Below are 19,188 nucleotides of genomic sequence, written 5' to 3'. Positions count from 1 at the left end.
CCCTTCATGGCGAAACTCCTGGAAGGAGAAGGGCGGAATGCTGAGAATTACTAAAGCTGAGGGATGGGGGTTTGTCTATTATTCACGCTACTTTTTAAATGTAAACCGTTTGTTGAGCTCTAGCGCGCACAGTAAGCAGTGTATATTCCATCTGTACCGTTCAGGAGTGCACTGCGGGCAGACGCACACACCCGTGAAGCCGTCACTGCCATCGCTAGCGGACGGGCCCGCCGGGCTCGGAAGCGGCCCCATGATGCCCCTGGCAACCCGCCCTCCTCCCCATGCAATCACCGGTCTGCTTTCTGCTGCAAGATATCCACTGGCATTTTCCAGAATTTTTCTAAATGAAATCATACGACATGAACTCTCTTTCTTTCTGGTCTGGCTTCTTTCACACAGCGTAATTCTGAGATTCATGCGTGTTTCAGCATGAATAAACAGTTCATTGCTTTTGATTGTTGAGCATTATTTATATAGCAGTTTGTTTATCCATTCACCTGTTGATGGACACTTGGGGTGTTTCCAGTTCGGGACTGTTACAATAAAGCTGCTGTGAATGTTCATGCACACGTCTCTGTATAACATATGCTTTCGTTTATCCTGGGAAAAGATCTAGAACGGGATGGCTGGATCACACTGCCAGGTGTACACTGAAAATTTTAAGAAACTGTGAAACTGTTTTCCAGGGTGTTGGTATGATTTTACATTCCTACCATCAGTGTATGGAAGTTCCGGATCCTCCATACCCTAACTGACATGTGATGTATAGTTGGGTTTTATATTTTTACCAGCCCAGTCCTTGTGGTTTCTCCTTATGAATGGATATGGGACTTGTTTTCTAACTGACATGAATTATGCTATGCTCCCTTAAAAAGACAAAGCAGTTAAGGTCCTTTTTATTTGAAATATTTTAACCCACTGTGCATATTATACTGTTCCTCATTGAAGTTAATGGATAAACACTGAACATCTATTAGGTCCCAGGCACAGAAACCAGGTGTGGGAATACAACAGCAGGCGAGACACAAGAAAAGCCCCTTCCCTCGTGAAGTTTCCATTTGCGTGAGAGACGGACAATAAACAAATAGACTAATTGTATAAGAACAGGCAATGGTAAGTGCTAGGGAGGAAAATGATGTCAGGTGAAGACAATGATGGTGCTGTTAGTTGGGACAGGGCGGTCAGGAGAGGCCTTTAGAGAAAGTGAACAGGTTCCAGAGTCGAGTGAGCAAGTGCGCCACAGAAAGGTCGCGGGGAGCACGTTTAAAGCGAGGACACAGGAGTCCAAAGGCAAGGCGGGCAGCGTGGCCGGCGCACGAGAGGCGGTAAGAGTGAGGGGCGAAGACACCGCCCAGGAAACCGAAGAGTCTCGTCGACTAAGGAAGGAAGGCTTTAGCATTGTAAGTGGGATGGGAAGTCACTGAGGGTTTGTACAGGAGGGTAACAAGGTCTGGCTTATATTTTATTTTTGTTGTTGTTGACATATATTTCATATATTGTAAAATTTACTCTTTGAAAGTATGCAGTTCTGTGATTTTTATGTTTCATAGGATTGTGCATCCTTCACCCCTAATTCTGGAACATTTTATTCTCCCCAAAGAAATCTCTAAGTCGTAGCGTTCACTCCCCATTCTCCTCCCCCAGGCCTTTAACCCCCTAATCTATGTCTTGCCTTTTTGGATCTAACAATCTGGACGTTTAATGTAAGCAGCACCATACACTCTGTAGCCTTTTGTGTCTGGCTTCCTTCACTCAGCGTAATGCTGTTAAGGCGCATTCATATTGTAGCATGTATCTTTTTGTAGCTGAATAATACTCTCTGGATACAACACACAAACATATCCGTTCTCCTGTTGATGGATATGTGGGTGGTTTCTGCTACATGACCATTAAAAGAAGAATGGAGTCGAAGGCCTGGTGCTAGCTGATTTCAAGATGCATTACAGCAAAGGCACCGCGATCGGGGGAGCACGGCGTCGTCAGGGGACAATGGCGCAGGATGGAGAGCGCAGGCGTGTCTCCACCCTCAGAGAGCGAGGTGGGAATAGGCTCTCCCTCAGCTTCCTCCCCGCCTCTTCAGAGACGGAGGGGAACGGGTCATCGAGGCCTCCTCCTTGGAGGAGATGCACAGCTGGGTGTGGAACCAGCAGCGGTGAAAGCTCTGAGGCTCCGGAACAAGGTTAATACAGGGGTGGAGGCTTCCATCTCTGCCAGGTGCTTTTACTGCTGGAAGGGACACAGATTCGAAAATCCCACCACTGAAACAAGACAAAGTTTTGTGTGGAGTCTTACTCAGTTTTATCCTAGGCTGTTCGCATGAGGAAAGGATTTATCAAGATATTCTAATGCTTTGGACAGGCTAGCAATTAGGCTCGATTTGACAGTGAATCAAACTGGCATTGATTCACCTTAATTTGAAAATAATAACTTTGAAAGTACTGTTTTCTTTATCACCAACATGTCTAAAACAAAATACATAGGAAAGCAGAGAGTAATCTTCAGGTTAAATCAGTATTTTTTTTCCACTTGGGAAACAGAGCACAGAATAGTGATCGTTCTATGACCTATCCCTAACATTTAGACAAGAAATTATCTTGTCAGCTTTTTTTTTAAATTCTTGGGATCTTAAAGGGAGGTCAGGTGGCCACTGTTCCCTACCCAAATCCAGCCATCCTCGATTGAATGACACAAAAAAATGTTACTCCAAATTCCACATGTTACTTCCTCTCCAGGTGAAGAAATACACCTGGGTCAAAAAAAAAACAAAACCAAAACCTGCTAAAAGGATCTATCATTTTTTTAAAAGATTTTATTTCTTTATTTTTAGAGAAGGAAGGGAGGAAGAGAAAGAAAGAAACATAAATGTGCGGTTGCTGGGGGCCGTGGCCTGCAACCTAGGCATGTGCCCTGGCTGGGAATAGATCCTGCGACACTAGCATCTATCATTCTTAAACGTGGCTCTCCCTTCCCTTTATTTCCTGCAACAGAACGAAGCAGCAATCGGGAAACACAAGCAGAGCTCAGAGTGCTTGGCCGAGTGCCTGTGTTTTCAGCTTGCCCGCACCTTAAATAGACACGAAACATCACAGCCAGCGGTGTCAGCTACTACAGGAAGCCGACAAACTGAAAGAAAAACCTCAGCCATCCGGCCTTCATCTTTCTTCTATTTGTGTGAAATCTACTTGGCTTCGTGACTCTAAATGTTTCCTCACAAGAAGTTAAATCAGGGGTGATGTCATATAATGACCAGGTCCACACTATCTTCATAAATATCAGTATTTTTTTAATAAGGACGTATCCCACATATCAGAAAAAGCGCATCTATTTAGAGGGGACCCAAACTGGAAATTTTGTTCAGACCTATATACAAGCAAAAACCTTACACGTGTGTAAGGGTCAAAGGGCGTATATATTCCTTTGGATCTTGTGTTTAATGCCTGTTCGCTGTGTGTGCTCACAGTGCTGGTGGGGTTGAGTCACGGTGTTGGCCAAGTTTTCTTTTTTTTTTTTAAGATTTTATTTATTTATTTTTAGAGAGGGAAGGGAGGGAGAAAGAGAGAGAGAGAGAAACATCAATGTGCGGTTGTTGGGGGCCATGGCCTGCAACCCAGGCATGTGCCCTGACTGGGAATCGAACCTGCGCAGCCCGCGCTCAATCCACTGAGCTACACCAGCCAGGGGCCAAGTTTTCTTGAGTCAAACATCCTTCTTCTTGTCCAGACCGACAGCCTCGGGAGAAAACGGAAGCAGCCCGCCGACAGAGCAGCACCAGCAGAGGGTCCCTGTCCTCCTCCGTCTCAGCAGGAAGCAGCCGAACGGGCCCTCGGACCTGGAACCAGCTGGCCCTGCGCTGAGAAATGGCAGCCCGGCAAATGGAGAGGTTTGGTGTCAGCCAATCTGTTTTCTGAGCCTCATGTGGTGAGAGATTGCCACTCTGTTCTGAAACCAAATTAAAGGACCCTGACCTAAAGAGAACTTTGCCCCCGACTCTCTGTAGGGCCCAAAATGTGTACAGTGGTCCCCACAAGACTCCCTAAAACCGCAGATAGTACCAAACATTATATATATATTGTTTTTTTCCTACACATAGATACCTATGATAAAGTTTAATTTATAAGTAAGGCACAGTAAGAGATGAACAACAATGATAGGGCAATTATAACAATGTAAGTTGTGTGAAAGTGGTCTTTCTGCCCTTCAAAATATCTTATTGTAATTATGTGAAATGATACAATGCCTTGTTAAGTAGAACTTTCACCTTTAGCTCTGGCTGGTGTGGTTCAGTGAACTGAGTGCCAGCCTGTGAACCGAAAGGTTGCTGGTTCAATTCCCAGTCAGGGCACGTGCCTGGGTTGTGGGGCAGGTCCTTGCTTGGGCACATGGATGGGAAAGGCAACCAACAGATGTTTTTCTTGGACATCAGTGTTTCTCTCTTCCTTCTACTCTCTCTGAAAATAAATAAATAAAATCTTTTAAAAAAAGAACTTTCACTTTTAACTTCAAAGAGGCACTTTACAGCTTCTTTTTACGACGTATTGGGATGGCCAGCATCACTACTCTTGCTCTTTGGGGTCACTATGAAGTAAAAGAAGGGTGACCCGAATGCGATGCTATGACAGCGGATAACTGACGTGGCTCTGAGTGACCAACGCACAGGGACCTTCTGTAGTGTGGAGACGCTGGACCAAGGGGTGATTCCCATCCTGGGTGGGACAGAGCAGGACGGCGCGAGATTTCACCATGCTACTCACAACTGCGTGGAACATAACATTTAGGGATTGTCTATTTCTGGAACTTTCCATGTAATATTCTTGGACCGCTGTTGGCCCCAGGTAACTGGAACCGGGGAAAGTGAAACTGTGGACAAGGGGGACTACTGACTTAACATCGCTTCAGACTTCAGCCTCCTAAACCCACAGGCCTCTCCTCGCTTAAACTCCAACAGTACTACTGTTAGTCTGCTTCAGTGATTCTTATCCACGTCCGCACTTTGATACTCAACAACGGTGATGACAATGACAACAGCCGTTTCTTAGTAAATGCTCACTGTGCGGCAAGCCTATGCTAAATCTGTTATTACATCGATTCGTCATTATGGGAGCAACCCTGTGTACTAAGTATTTACTCTCCCCAGTTTACAGATGAGGAAACTGAGCCCCGGAGAGATGAGATAATCTGCCCTAAGCTGCACAGCTAAGTATCGGGGTGAAGAGAGTGCACACCCAAGGCCATGCTGCTGCTTCACTACTTCTACCTCCTAGATATCAAACTCTGAAACCCCTCCTTTTTTGTTTCTTAAAACCTGCCTCCTGCCCTGGCTGGCGTAGCTCAGTGGATTGAGCTCGGGCTGCAAACCAAAGCATCGCAGGTTCGATTCTCAGTCAGGGCACATACCCGGGTTGCAGGCCATGGTCCCCAGCAACCGCACATTGATGTTTCTCTCTCTCTCTCTCTCTCCCTCCCTTCCTTCTCTAAAAAAAAAAAATAATAATAAATCTTAAAAAAAAACACACAAAAATCCTGCCTCCTGCTAAGGCTGTTCAGGAATATCTCAGAACAAAGCCCCCATCCATTCAACAAGTATTGACTGAGTGCCCACCTTAATACTTCATTCAATCACACACAAAGACTTATTGAGAGCCTATGACATGTTTGGTACTGTGCTAGGTGCTAAGGATACCTCCGTAAAAGACACAGACAAAAACCCATGGCCTCTGCAACTTACACTCTACAGGGGGCAGAAAGACAATAAACGTAAGAAATATGAAACAAAGTGACGGTTCAAAGCTAGCAAGTGCTAAGGAAAAATAAGAAAAAAGAAGGATAGGAAACGTAAGGCTGCATGTCTGAAGGATTGCCACTTCCAATGCTATGGACATGTATTATCGGAGCAAAGACTTCTTAGGATGAGACCGTTTTACGTGTCAACTTGGCAGACTACAGTACCCAATTATTTAATCAAGCCCTTGTGGAGGTGTTGCCTGTGAAGGTATTTTGTAGCTGTGGTTAGCATGCACAAACTGTAAGGAGACCAGCCTGGATCACATGGGCGGGCCTCATCCAGTCAATTGCAAGGCCTTAAAAGCAAAACCGAGGTTTCCTTCAGAAAGAAGAAACTCAGCCGGAAGGCTGCAACACCGGCTCCTACCCAGGGGCTTGCAGCCTGGCCTGCAGGTTTCAGGCCTGCCGGCCCTGCAAGTGCCTCAGCCAACTCCTTGGAATAAGTCCTTAGCATACCTTCTACGTGTGCGCGCGCTACTATATGTGTATTACAGGTACGTGTGGGTGCGTATACATATAGTGTATAGACATACAGGGTGGGGCCAAAGTAGGTGTACCATTGTTCGGATTTCAAATTAACACAGCCCTGGCTGGGTGGCTCAGTGGGTGGGAGCATCATCCATACACCAAAAACATCCGCTTTACTCCGACCTTCCCCGCTCTCCTGACCTGGAACGGTCCGCTTTCTGGGGCCTGGGGTGGGGACTGCAGTTTCCCATTAATTACACATGTTAATTACCTACAATAGGGGTGTCACAAGCAGTGCATTAGGCGACTTCTCATCTCCCCTCAAACAGAGGCACTCCTCCGGTGTTCTGCCTTCAGAACACATTCGCCATTACGAGTTGGAAGTGCATCCAGCAGGCAGCCCAGGCGCAACGAAAACAACGCACAAACTGGACCCGAGGCCGATCGTTCAAGGACGCCTGCATGGGTGTCCAAGAGTAACATATCTGACTCCCAGACGCCTCTACTCTTCTCATTTCCCACTAAGTGTCCGTGGAAAAGGAAAAAGGGAAAAAAGAAAAAAAGGTCCACCACTCAAAAAAAGCCAGGATATCAGCCTATGTCACCCCTGGGAGGGGTTTCAGACAACCTCAAGGACACGTGGGCCGCGGGGACCAGAACAGGCCGCCCGTAGCGAGGCGGGATGACGACTGTCCCGGGTCAGAAAAGCGAAGTTTGTGCACAACAGAAAACTAGGCAGCCGAATATCTGCTGCAGACCTGCTACTTTCTGTGACAGCAAAAAGCTACTCCCTATAGCGTCGCAAAAGGCCGACAAACCCCTCCCACCTGAACTTCCCCAAGGCTGGCCCTGCCCCAGTTACCCAGGAAACGTCACGGCAGGAAGTAGGGCCGCGCCGACGGCAGGACGATGCATCCTGGGACTTGTAGTCCGCTCTCACAATGCGCAGGCGCAGCGGGAAAGGCGGGGCTCCCGAGAGCAGAGCCCCACGGGAGTTGTAGTTTCTCATGGATTACATGTACTTTATTAAGGGTGTCAGAAGTCAGGTGGTGCGGTTAGAAGACTTGCCATTTCAGACAACAAAGGTGCTCTCAGTGAACGCCTGTCGGACAGGGAGACTTGGTTTGAGAACCGTGTGTGTACACACATCCTTGGTTCAGCTGTAGATCTGAGATGGACTGAGATAGCCCCCACGTGGAGACTAGGCGAAGGACAAGCCACACAGTCTGCTTGGAAACAGCACTGGGCGACCATGAGAAAATACACTGTAGAATTAAGGAAAGGAGGCCGTCCCAAAGACTCAGAAAAAGAACAGACATCAATATCATTCATCTCATGAACCAGAAGAACATTTCTGAGAAATTTCGGCCTCTTCAGAAAGTATGCAAGAAAATACATGGTATGTGGTTATGAAAAAAGACTGTTTCGCTTCTATAAACAAAATATGCATGCATAAAAATGCAGTTTAAAAGGTGTGGGAGAATCTAATGAAGACCGATGGCAGTGCTTATCTCCAGAGAGAACATTGGAATGGGGTAGGTGTGGCCAAGACAGATTTTGCTTCATCTTGTGTGATTTATGTAACTGGAATGCCACCTTCATGTGCTAGTGCTCATACTTTTGAAAATTTATAAAATAAAAGGTATGAGGGGGGCAGAGCATTCAAACAGATTAGGCGCGTGTGCGCGCACACACACACACACACACACACACACACACGAAATATGAATAGCAAAAAAAAAATTCCAAACGCTATTCTGGAGAAAATTCATCAAGAACGAATTTCTTTGTATACTCTGACTGTCACAGTCAGGAGCTCTGAAAGCACTCTGCGCTGGTCCTGCATCAAGAGAGACCATCACACAGTGTTCCTGGACACACACAGGGGTGTCAGGGCACCGGGGTCTTCCTGCAGAAACTCTCTAGCTTTTTCCATCCCCCCAGTGCGGAACTGGGTCTTTGGAGTCAGTGAGACCTGGGTTCAAATGCCAGCTCTGCCACTTGCAGCCCACTCGGCTTAGGAGAAAGCACTGAGCTTCTACAAGCCTCAGTGTCCTCGGCTGCTGTTAAATAGTGATAAAATTAGAACTAACTGAAGGGTAATAATAACAGAAATGAACTCAAGGGCAATTATGAGGATCAACACCATGAAATACCCAGCCTATAATAATAATGAACACGGAATAAATAATGACTAAGCTACGATGCCAACTTCCTGACTCAGGAGTGGTGAACCCGGAAGGCGGAGTGGCCCAGTTCCCAGAGTCCAGCTGCAGAGGCCTGTTCACTGGGTCCGACTGCAGGAAGAGGAGAGTGAAGGACTGTGTACCCCAGGTGCTCTGCTGCGTGGTGCCTTGAACTGGGGGTACACCTGATGCCCCCATCCAGTTGCAACCCTGCTCCCCCCCAGGGGTGTCAAGGGCAGAACTCACCCTTGGTTTTTTCACCCCTGCCCAAAGCAAATGTGCTGTGTTGAGAGGAACTCACAAATGTGAGAGATCGAAACATCGAAGCCAGGAGAGCCCTCTGTCCTGACGGCTTTGGAAGCCAGGCCTCGTCTCACTCAGGGGCAAGTACACTGTTGTGATAAATGACATCCAGCCCACACTCGCCTTATGTCTACACAATTATGAGCTCTAAAGCAAGCTAACAAATTGCTAACTAAAAATCATTCTATTCTCCTAATTTTACAAAAGGCTTTACAAAGAATTCTGCGATGCCTTGGTACAATAAAGTGGAGACAGAGGGGAGCTGGCGCCCCACCCTGGGCTGACACCCTTCCCTTTTCCCCCAGCTCTGCTCCTCACTGGAGGAGCATTGCATCCCTCTGTGTGGGCTCTCTCAACCCCAAACTCCACCCACCCATCTTCAGCCACTTCAGAAGCAGCACCTTACGTACCCTTTGAGCGAGCACAGCCTGCCGTTTGAAGATGGACCCAAGGAAGAGGAGATGCAGGTTGAGGTCACTTGGACAGGGTCCTGAGTACCCAGAGTATGGTCTGGAAAGAAGGGGGCAAGGCCCAGGCAGGAAGGGGTGCAATCAGGGGAAGACTGAAGAGGTGCTTTCTGAAGCACGAGGTACAGGCAGGGCTCCCCTTGCCCAAGTCCGCTGCTCAGCCCCGTGATGGTGCATCAGGTCCCCTCAGCCCACCTTTCATTTCGGTCTCAGCCCCAGCGGTCAGTTCCACGGGAGTGTCGGCTTTCCTTGCACCCCCCCACCCCAACCAGGCTCAGCTAAACCTTCTGACCCCGGGGCATCTCCAACATTGCAGGAGTCCCTGCCCCCAGCCCCCACCCCACCCTCCACCCACCTCCTGTCCCCGACACACACACACACACACACACACACACACACACACAAACCAAGCCCAGAAATACCTGAAAGGTGACGGCCCCAGAGGAAGCCCCACCCACACAGGACAGGAGCAGAAGGTCAATGCGCAAGGCCACCATGGCCTCTTGTAGACAGTTCTGGAAAGATTTCCACGAGTCTAAGATCCTGGCGGAAACAGGCCCACCGCTCACAGCAGCGACCCCAGTAACATCCCCTTTCCTCGGCCTTCCCTCCTCCTGCGTCTCATCCTCCCTGCGGTCTCACCCCTGCTTCCTGGAGCCACTGCCCAGATAAACCACCTGCACCCGAGTCCTGGCTCTGCTTTCAGGGGTCCTCAAAGGAATCAAGGGGCACATCTGGGAAAGGGCCCCTCCCAAGTTCAACTACATCACCAACACACTCTCACCGTGCCCTTCATCAACCATCATCCAAGAATTTTTCTTTCTTTTTATTTTTAAAAAGATTTTACTTATTTATTTATTTTTTTAGAGAGACGGGAAGGGAGGGAGAAAGAGAGGGAGAGAAACGTCAGTCGGTTGCTCTCACACGTGCCCCAGCTGGGGATCAGGCCCGTGATCTGGTAAGAACTTTTCTTGAGGTGAAAGCGTTCTCCACACGTTTGTATTACATCCTACACTCCAGTCAAAGAGGTTTTCGGTTGGTCTGTTTTTTTTTTCTTTGAGAGCGTGGTTCCTTTGCTCTTGCCTCTATTTTAATGTCTGCATGCCTTTCATGGTTTCATGTCTAAGTTCCTTTCATTAACTCACTTTAATGGCTAAAATTTCCTGAGCGACGGTGGCCTGTCGGGAGGCAGGCTGGAGGAAGCTGCTGGTGGGAAATGAACGAGGGAGGGGAGCAGACCAGGAGCGGAAAGCTGTTACTGCTTCTAACATCAAAGATGACAGTGAACTGGAGAATTGCAAACAGCCCGTTTGTACAGCAGACCGTTTGCTGAGGGCTGTGGTGCCAGATTTTCCTAGACAGCCCCACTTGAAACATTTTTTAATTCTGTATTGAATGTATCAGGGTTATATTGGTCAATAAAATTATATAGGTTTCAGGGGTGCAATTCTGTAACACACCATCTGTACATTGTACTGTGTCTTCACCGCCCCAAGTCCAGTCTCCTTCCATCGCCATTTATCGCCCCCCTTTACCCTCTTCACCTCCCCCGCCCCCTTTCCCTCCAGTAATCAGCATCCTGCTGCCTGTGTCTACAGCCCATTCAAATTTTGGGCATCGGATTCATAAGCACATTTCTCTAGTCAGACTTTTTTCTAGATTTTAAACTTCAGAAAACAGAGTCACAGACCATCCATGGCCATGGCCTGGCCACGGGCCACTTCCTGTCACCTGGGCACCGTGTCTGGAGCCCAGGCTCAGAGCTCCTAGGTCCCGGCTGCCTGCGGCAAGGAGCCCTTGGACACGGCCGACAAACAGCTCTTCTCGCCCAGCCTGCTGCTGTGAAGGGAGCCTCACCGAGGCCTGGCCCTCCGTGCCGCGTGAGCACCGGCCTCTGGGGCCACCGTATTCTGCACCAGCCTTTACTACCAGGCTACCAGGCTCTGAGTGGAGCCCCCAGCGCCCAGACTCTGGCCCTTTGCGGGGGAGCCTTCTGCTCCTGGGCTGTCTTGCCCAGCCTCGTCGAGCTTCCTTGTATTCAATTTCTGGTTGAGTTTTTGAGAGTTGAAGCAGGGAGAAGATTAAAAGAGAAGGGCAAATTTAAGGGGGGAAAAGGAAGGAGAGAAGGAAGGAAGGAAAGGAGGGAGGGAGGGAATAGTGGCATCCTACAATGAGAGAAGCCAGGTGAGGGTCATGGGGTTCTTCCTGGCACCCTCACCTGAGACTTCAGCCACTCCTGACCTGAAGGTGAACCTGCCCACCAACTACTTATCTCCACGCTTCAAGAACCAAAGTCGGGGTGCGTGGCAGAGAGAGGGTCAACCTGGGAACATTGATCTCGAGCTGGGAGGAACCTTAGACCAACCCCTCCCTTAACAGATGAGACTCTGCTGTAGGATCACAGCCTAAGATAATGTCTTGGGCTTTTCTATAGATTCAGAAAAATTAATCCTAAACCCCCAAATGGTGGCTATTTCACAATGTTCTCTACAAGCACGGGGTGATTTTGGACCGTAGACTGGCGAGGAGGGATCCTGCAAGATGTGAACTCCTGGAGTCCATTCCACCATCTGTGCTGCCCCCCAGTGGTGGAAGTGAGAAGCGCACGGCGGGGTCGGGGTGGGGGTGGGGGCTCTTAGCGCCGGCAGGAAACGCAGGACGCGACACACACACGACGATCAATGCTGCAGTGCCCCGCAGATTTGTCCTCCGCTTCAGAAATTAGAGTGCCATCCCTGCAGTTATGAATAAACCCCTTTTATGCATAAGCACTGGAAAATCAAATTCGAACCTCCAGATGTCAAAACATGACAACATGTTTTAAATATTCCAAATATTTCTCAGCAAGCATTTACTGTAATAAGTCACCGGCCAGACGCCATGCTAGGCCCTTGGGATGAAAAGATCAATGAAAAATAACTGACACCACATTAGGCCAATATTTAGAATTAATTTAATTTAATCAGGATTTAATTAGTAATTTAGGGGGAAATGTTACCTAAGTAAGTGATAGCCGAGGAATGGCAAACACATTCCCAAAAATCTAACAATGTCTTCGTTTAGACAGATGTCACTGAGAAAGGACCAAAAATGATAGTGTTTACTTTTTAAGGAAATATTACACTTTTGGGTAAAGCTGACTTCGTGAATTCGGATTACGAGATCTACCTCTTTTAATATCTGATGACAAACTACCTGAACAGAAACAGCACAGTTCCCTGTATTAACAAAACATGGAAGCCCTGGCTGGCGTAGCTCAGTGGATTGAGCTCGGGCTGCGAACCAAAGTGTCGCAGGTTCAATTCCCAGTCAGGGTACATGCCTGGGTTGCAGGCCACGGCCCCCAGCAACCGCATATTGATGTTTCTCTCTCTCTCTCTCTCTCCCTCCCTCCCTTCCCTCTCTAAAAAGAAATAAATAAAAAATCTTTAAAAATAAATAAATAAATAAAAGTTAAAAACAACAACAACAACATGGGAAAGGGTGTAGTGTCAGGCTGTGTGCACTTCAGAAAGGGGTGCTAACTAACGAAAGAGAAAGCAAGCTCTGGCCGGGCCCGGCCAGGTGCCAAACCCCCTCTCCCCCCAGGAAAGGAGCCTGGAGCCACCGGGTGGTGCCGATGCTGAGTCTGAAACCAGGAAACCACAAGGGCCTGCGAGGATGTTTGCTGTTGTTTCAGGAGGAAGAAATGAAAATAAAATGAATAAAAATTCAATGCTATGTTATTAAAGTTCTTTCACATATTTTTGTAGGAAAATTGCTTTTAATGTGAAATATGTGATTACATTAGTATGTTTGGTATGCTGCAAAACAAGAGTCTCTCCCAAGCCAGGGTTCAGGACCCACCATAATTTCTACAGGGTCCTGCTAATCTGCCCCACGCTACAGACAAGGGAACTGAGAAAACAGCTTCATCTGTCACAGAGTGGAGAAGCAACTCTTATAAAGGTCAGCAGTGACTTCGCTTTTCAGTTCTTTTTTATGTTAAAATTTTTTTATGTTAAACACAACAAATAAAACGTTAAAACCCTGATGGATGGCCCAGCAGTGCAATGGAAATGACAGAAGCTGAAAGCAGTGAACGTAAGAATGGTGAATAGAACTTATTCAGCTTGAACAACAAGGAAAAAATAGGAAAACAATGAGCAGCAGCACCTCAGGGACATGGGTGACAACGACAAAAGCTGTGATATTTCTCTCCTTGGAGTCCCAGGAGAGAGGAAAGGCGAGGAGCTGAAAACGCATCTAAAGAAAGAATGGCTGAAAACTTACTACATTTCATGAAATACATAAACTGATAGATGAATGCCAGATCAAAAAAATCCATGCCAAGAAACATGACAATCCAACTTCTAAAAACTAAAGGCAAAGAAAAAGTCTTAAATGCGATCATAGAAACAGGGCGTTATCTGCAGGGGGAATGCCGATCCAAGCAACAGCAGATTACTCAGAGGCCGCCGTTGAGGTCAGCAGGAGGTGGCACAGCATTTGGCAAGAGCTAAAGGGGAAAAGGAGGCAACTGTGTATTCTGTGCCCAGAGGAGCCACCCTTCAGAAGGGAGGGCAGGTAAAGACACCCTCAGATGAAAGACAACTAAGAGAATGCGTCACTAGCAGACCCACCCTGAAAGAGTGGCAAGAAGTTCTCCAAATAGAAAGGAAATGTAAACAAAAGAAGGCTTGAAACTTCAAAAAGAAGAAAAGAACGATGCGATGGCCAAAAACAGGGGTATGGTAGTGTTACATGCACCTTGTCTCCTCCTCATGAATTTCCGAAATCATAGTTGATGGCTGAGGCAAAAATTATACGAACATCCGTTTGGTGCTCAGGAAACACTTGAAACAATTCTACTTAAAAAGTAGGGCGGATAAAAGGACCTAAATGCCAGTAGGTGTTCACTGCAGACTATCCCCACGATTTTAAAAAAGAAAAAAAGGAAACACATGAGCCAGCCACAAGCCGTCTGTAAGAAATCACTTCGAACGTGACAACACAGGTAGGTTGAAAGGAAGGGCACAAAAAAAGACACATTGTGTTACCATTAATAATAAAAGCAAGGCTGGTTATATTGATAACAGATACAGTAGATGTCAGAGAAAAATTAAAAAGAATGAGAGGGGTCTCAGTACTTCACTAATGAGCTCACTTCCATTTTAAACTCTAAAAAAGGAAAAGGGGGAATAAGAGGAACATTAGGGAATGATTTTCTGAAGTCCCCCAAGAAGAACTAGAGATAGAAAATGTGTGTATGGACCTAACCATAGAGCTTCAACATTCAAATAAATGCCAAGGTAAAACTTGTAATCAAGATTAACATTATAGTGATCACATTTATTCTGAATTATTTCGTCTATTTATCCTTTCATTATCTAACTTCCTATTTATTGGTATATGGGCCCAGAGGGGTGAAGGTCGTGGCAATTTTTTATGTTACTAATAGTTATTTCTAGGTTGTGGGGTTGGGAATGGTTCTTTATCATCTTCGTCCTGTTCTACATTGGCTGATTCTTTTTTAGATAAGCATTTTTTAAATAGTAAAGTCATAAAAAATAAGTAAACAATTAAAATCGATCAGTTAATGAGTTCAATGTTTAAACTTTGTATTGGCATTCTGAATTAGGTCCAAAAGAGGTTTTGGAAGAACACCTCACAGAAAGCTGACATGCTCGACTTCTCTTAACTCTGCCTTTGCCTGTGGTTCAGTTTAAGCAATTTGCTTTGCAAAGGAATGCAAACTGAACCGGATTTTAAATCTATGTAAGCCCTGATTTGCCGATTTAATTAAAATGAGGTAGAGACCACTCCTCCCTTGACTGAAGAAGAGCATTCTGGGGCGTGTTCTGGGGCGTGTTCTGGGGCGCCAAGTGTTAGAGCTGCGGAGAGACCGCAGAGGCTCCCGGTTCTCGGGAGGGTTCCCTGGGGAATGGTCTGGGGTGCCGGAGCCCCCTGCGCCCTTCAACTCTGGCCACAAACACTGTTGTCCATGTGTCCCCATCCGCTGGAGAGACGTGATTTTCTGTGCATGCTAAAATGCACACATTTTTTGATGGAGCTGGGAGATTTCTTATGCCCTTATGTGTATCAGTCATGTTGATGAACGAAGGTGGAGTTTCTCCTGGATTCACTAAGAAATCGCACTCATATTTACACCGATATTAAATATTATGATACAGGGCAACAGATTACTAAGTCAGGCAACCACTTAGAACTGCAGAACTGTAGGGGCTATTGGTTACACTTCCTAGAACGTCTATGTATCTTCAGAGACTCCATAGTTAAGCAGAAATTAAAGCAATGTTAATTAGCCTCGTTGTGAATACCTTCGATTTGCCAGTTCACCCAAACTAGCTCTATGACTCAGGACAGTTCCTGCCTTCCTGCAACAGAAAGAGAAGAGAGACTGGTTTATTTTATTTTTACATTCTTTTTTAAAGATTTTATTTATTTATTTATTTTTAGAGAGGGAAGGGAGGGAGAAAGAAAGAGCGAGAGAAACATCAATGTGCGGTTGCTGGGGGCCGTGGCCTGCAACCCAGGCATGTGCCCTGACTGGGAATCGAACCTGCGACACTTTGGTTCGCAGCCCGAGCTCAATCCACTGAGCTACGCCAGCCAGGGCTACAAATGGCATTTAGCCATAAAAAGAGATTAAAATGTTTGATTAGAGCAACATTAAGACCTTCTTTCACCAAAAAGTAAAACGACAAACCAGAAGCGTTGGTTTCAGGCATCCAGCCTAGTGGTTAGATAGACAATCACATAGTTTACAAAGTGCCCCCCCAGTATACCCAGTGCTCACCCGGCACAGACATGGCCATTGCCATAGTTTTCAATATATTCCCTATCCTGTACTTGACGTCCCCATGACTATTTTGCAACGACCAATTGGTACTTTTTCTTCTTTAGATTTTATTTATTTATTTTTAGACAGACAGAGGGAGAGGGAGGGAGAAAGACAGGAAAGAAACATCAATGTGTGGGTGCCTCTCGAGTATCCCCTACTGGGGACCTGGCCCACAACCCAGGCATGTGCCTGGGCTGGGAATTGAACCAGCGACCCTTTGGTTTGCAGGCCAGCACTCAATCCACTGAGCCACGCCAGCCAGGGCTGAAAAACCCATCTTTTTCAAAGCAAAGTAGTTATAAACATACATTTACGACAGTGGTTACCCCTGGGGAAAGGTGTTAGTAGATGTTAGGGTCAGAGTTCAAGTTCTTGGGTGTGTAGTGGATTCACAGGTGGTCATTATATTACTCAAATACATTCCAATGTATTTACAGAGGGGCTCACGCACAGCCAAGGATTAGCTACCCACCGAGGTATGCTAAAACCCAAGGATTATGAGAAACCCATTTTGCGTAATTTGTCCTTTTAAAAAGAGAGAAAAATAAAACAACAGAGGAGAGAATTCTTAACAAATGGAATATAGGGTTGCTTGTCATTGTCTTATTCTATGATTTTATTTGTTGCCTCTTAGCAATGTTTTATTTTAAATTGGAATCTTCATAAAACTGACTTACCTCTGGTTCTTCCAGTTCTTGAAGATACGGTGTTCACGCGTTGTTAGTATCCAGGCGGGAAAAGTTCAGAATACGTTCTTCTGAGGGCTCAGTTTCTGCAGCACGTTTCCTGGAAGCATTACTGTGTCAGGGAAACCACCGCATCCTGTTCAGTTGTAACTCTCATTCAGAAACTGGCACCACACTCTGCAAGTGCTGGGGGTGACTTTCAGCGTAGCCCAGACTAGGATTAAATGCCGGGGTCTACAACACAGATTCCTCAGTGGTGAGCCCAGGAACCTCTCCGTTGCCAGTTACCTCTGTATTTTTCCACTGGGTTGGAGAGGGAAAGTACCAGCGTGTGAAGTTAGACTAGTGTGTTGCCCGTAACATTCGGGGAGCTTTGTTCTTCAGTCTTTTGCCACTAAACTGTCGCACGTCGCATGTCAAGTGAAAGGCCCTGGCATCACGGGACTTTCCTTCAGTGCCTGGTGGTGCATGAGAACAGATTCTCCACTTGAAAACATTTAAGTACTCCGTATATGAAGGTGACGATTCATGAACTGGTATTTTCAGCTCCTGATGACAAGACCACAGTAAGTGGGTCAAGATATGGCATCTAGGGCAGGTCAGGCTTGGTCTTGAGATGAGTCCCCTTTGTCTCCCTGTCTTGACTCCTCGCCCAGACCAGAGAGTTCAGGTGGAGCAGGGTGGCAAAATATCAGATACCATGTGTGTGTGTGAGACCGCTGTTGTGTGCTGCGGGTCTTGTCACGGTCACTGACCTGTCTTCTTGTTGTCAACAGGTGGGCTGAAAAATGTCTCCTGTAGATTTTCCTGAGTCTTCCCAGTTGTACCGGGAAGGACTGAGCTAAGGCTGAGGACGGTTGGTGAGCGACAGAAACACAGGGTGAGGTTTGCCCCTTGGCAGGCCTAGGACGAGGCGCAGGCCTGTCCCGTGCCCTTGAAGCCTTGGACTACCCTTGGGACACGTCGGGTTGCCACGACTGATCTAGAATGTGCTGGGCAGGGGGCCGCTCATCCCTGTGTCCAGGAAGAAAAGGTGATGGTAACGGTAGGAAGCCATAAAACGAGTGGGATTACTACTGAGGGAGTTCAGGGCACAGGAATTTAGTGCGTGACAGCCACGTCTGGTAGTGAGGCTCCCCGAAACTCCTCGCCGTGAGGTGTACGCGGTGTGAACACGGACGAACCCCACGCCGTTCCGTGCCCCTCCAGACCAATCAGCAGAGCCTCTCTTACTTGGGAGTGAAATGTCCCATCTCCCATGTACTGATAAAACCCAACACAACACCGTGGAAACCATGTATGTTCTGCTGGAAGTGCCTGGAAGACTCAAAGTTCTCCAAGTTAATATTTCATAGAGGGGGAGTGCCAGTCTTTTATAAGATACAGACTTTGTGTTCGTAAGAGCTAGGGGCAGGGCCTGTTCTGGTACGTATTATGGCAAGGTTATTTTTCAAAAAGTCACTTTGGTGTTTTCCTAGCCCTGCTGGGTCTGGGTGATGCGGGGCACAGAGGCGGTGCTGGGGTTGCACCGCCCTGCACCGGGCCCACCGCCTTTTCAAGGGTTGGGTATTTCAAACCCTGGGGCCCAGTCTTGGACGGCATTCACCGACGGGGATTTGCAGATGAGTTGCTTCTGCCTATCCCCAAAAGGTACCATGTAAAGCACAGATGAATAAGCATCACATTTTATTCTGAATGGACTAAGTCTGGATAAATGTAAATAAATACCCTTCAAGGAGAAGGAGACTTCTTTGTCTTTCAAGGTTTTCTCACGACGTGGGCCTGAAAAACAGGGCGATTCTCACAGCGCTGTGGAGCTCCGCTCGTCGAATCGGGGAGCCTGTCATCACATCTGATTCTTCTTAGAGCTCCTTCTCTGCTCCCGCGTGCCAGGACCTGAGCGAGAGGAGTAGCAGGTGGAAGGAAATCCGTTGGCCTTACCCAGGGCCCATCCAGGGAGCGTGGGCGATAACTGGGTGCAAAGTCACCCTGGCGGTCTGCTAAGTATGCCCCCCCTGAACTGGGGGTAGTCCGAGGAGAGAGTCCACTCTGAGAATGAGGAATAGCAAAGATCTGTATTGGAGATCTGGCAACATAATAGTCATAGACGACAGTAATGTGCGGACCGTTCAGACATCACTAGCTCTGGTGTCCGGCTTCTTTCACTCGGCAACACGCTTCTGAGGTGCATCTGTGTCGTGGGTGTCGGTAACCTGTTTAAAAGTCAGCTTTTGGTTGGTTGGTGGCTGCTGTCCCACCGTATGGCTCTCCCTCAGTGTACGCATCCCCTCACCTCTGGGTGGACACTGTGTGCGGTTTGCATTTCAGGTCAGCATGAGCAAAGGCGCTGGGAACATTTACGTGCGGAACAGCGGGTCCCGGCAGGAAGTGTTTACACAACTTCATAAGAAACTGACGCACGGATTTCCCGAGTGGCCGTCCAATCACGCGGC

This window comes from Phyllostomus hastatus, unplaced genomic scaffold (assembly GCF_019186645.2).
Source record: "Phyllostomus hastatus isolate PE091 unplaced genomic scaffold, TTU_PhHast_1.1 phas_scaffold_46, whole genome shotgun sequence".
In the NCBI taxonomy this organism is placed as follows: Eukaryota; Metazoa; Chordata; class Mammalia; order Chiroptera; family Phyllostomidae; genus Phyllostomus; species Phyllostomus hastatus.
Note: the sequence above shows the minus strand (reverse complement) of the source record.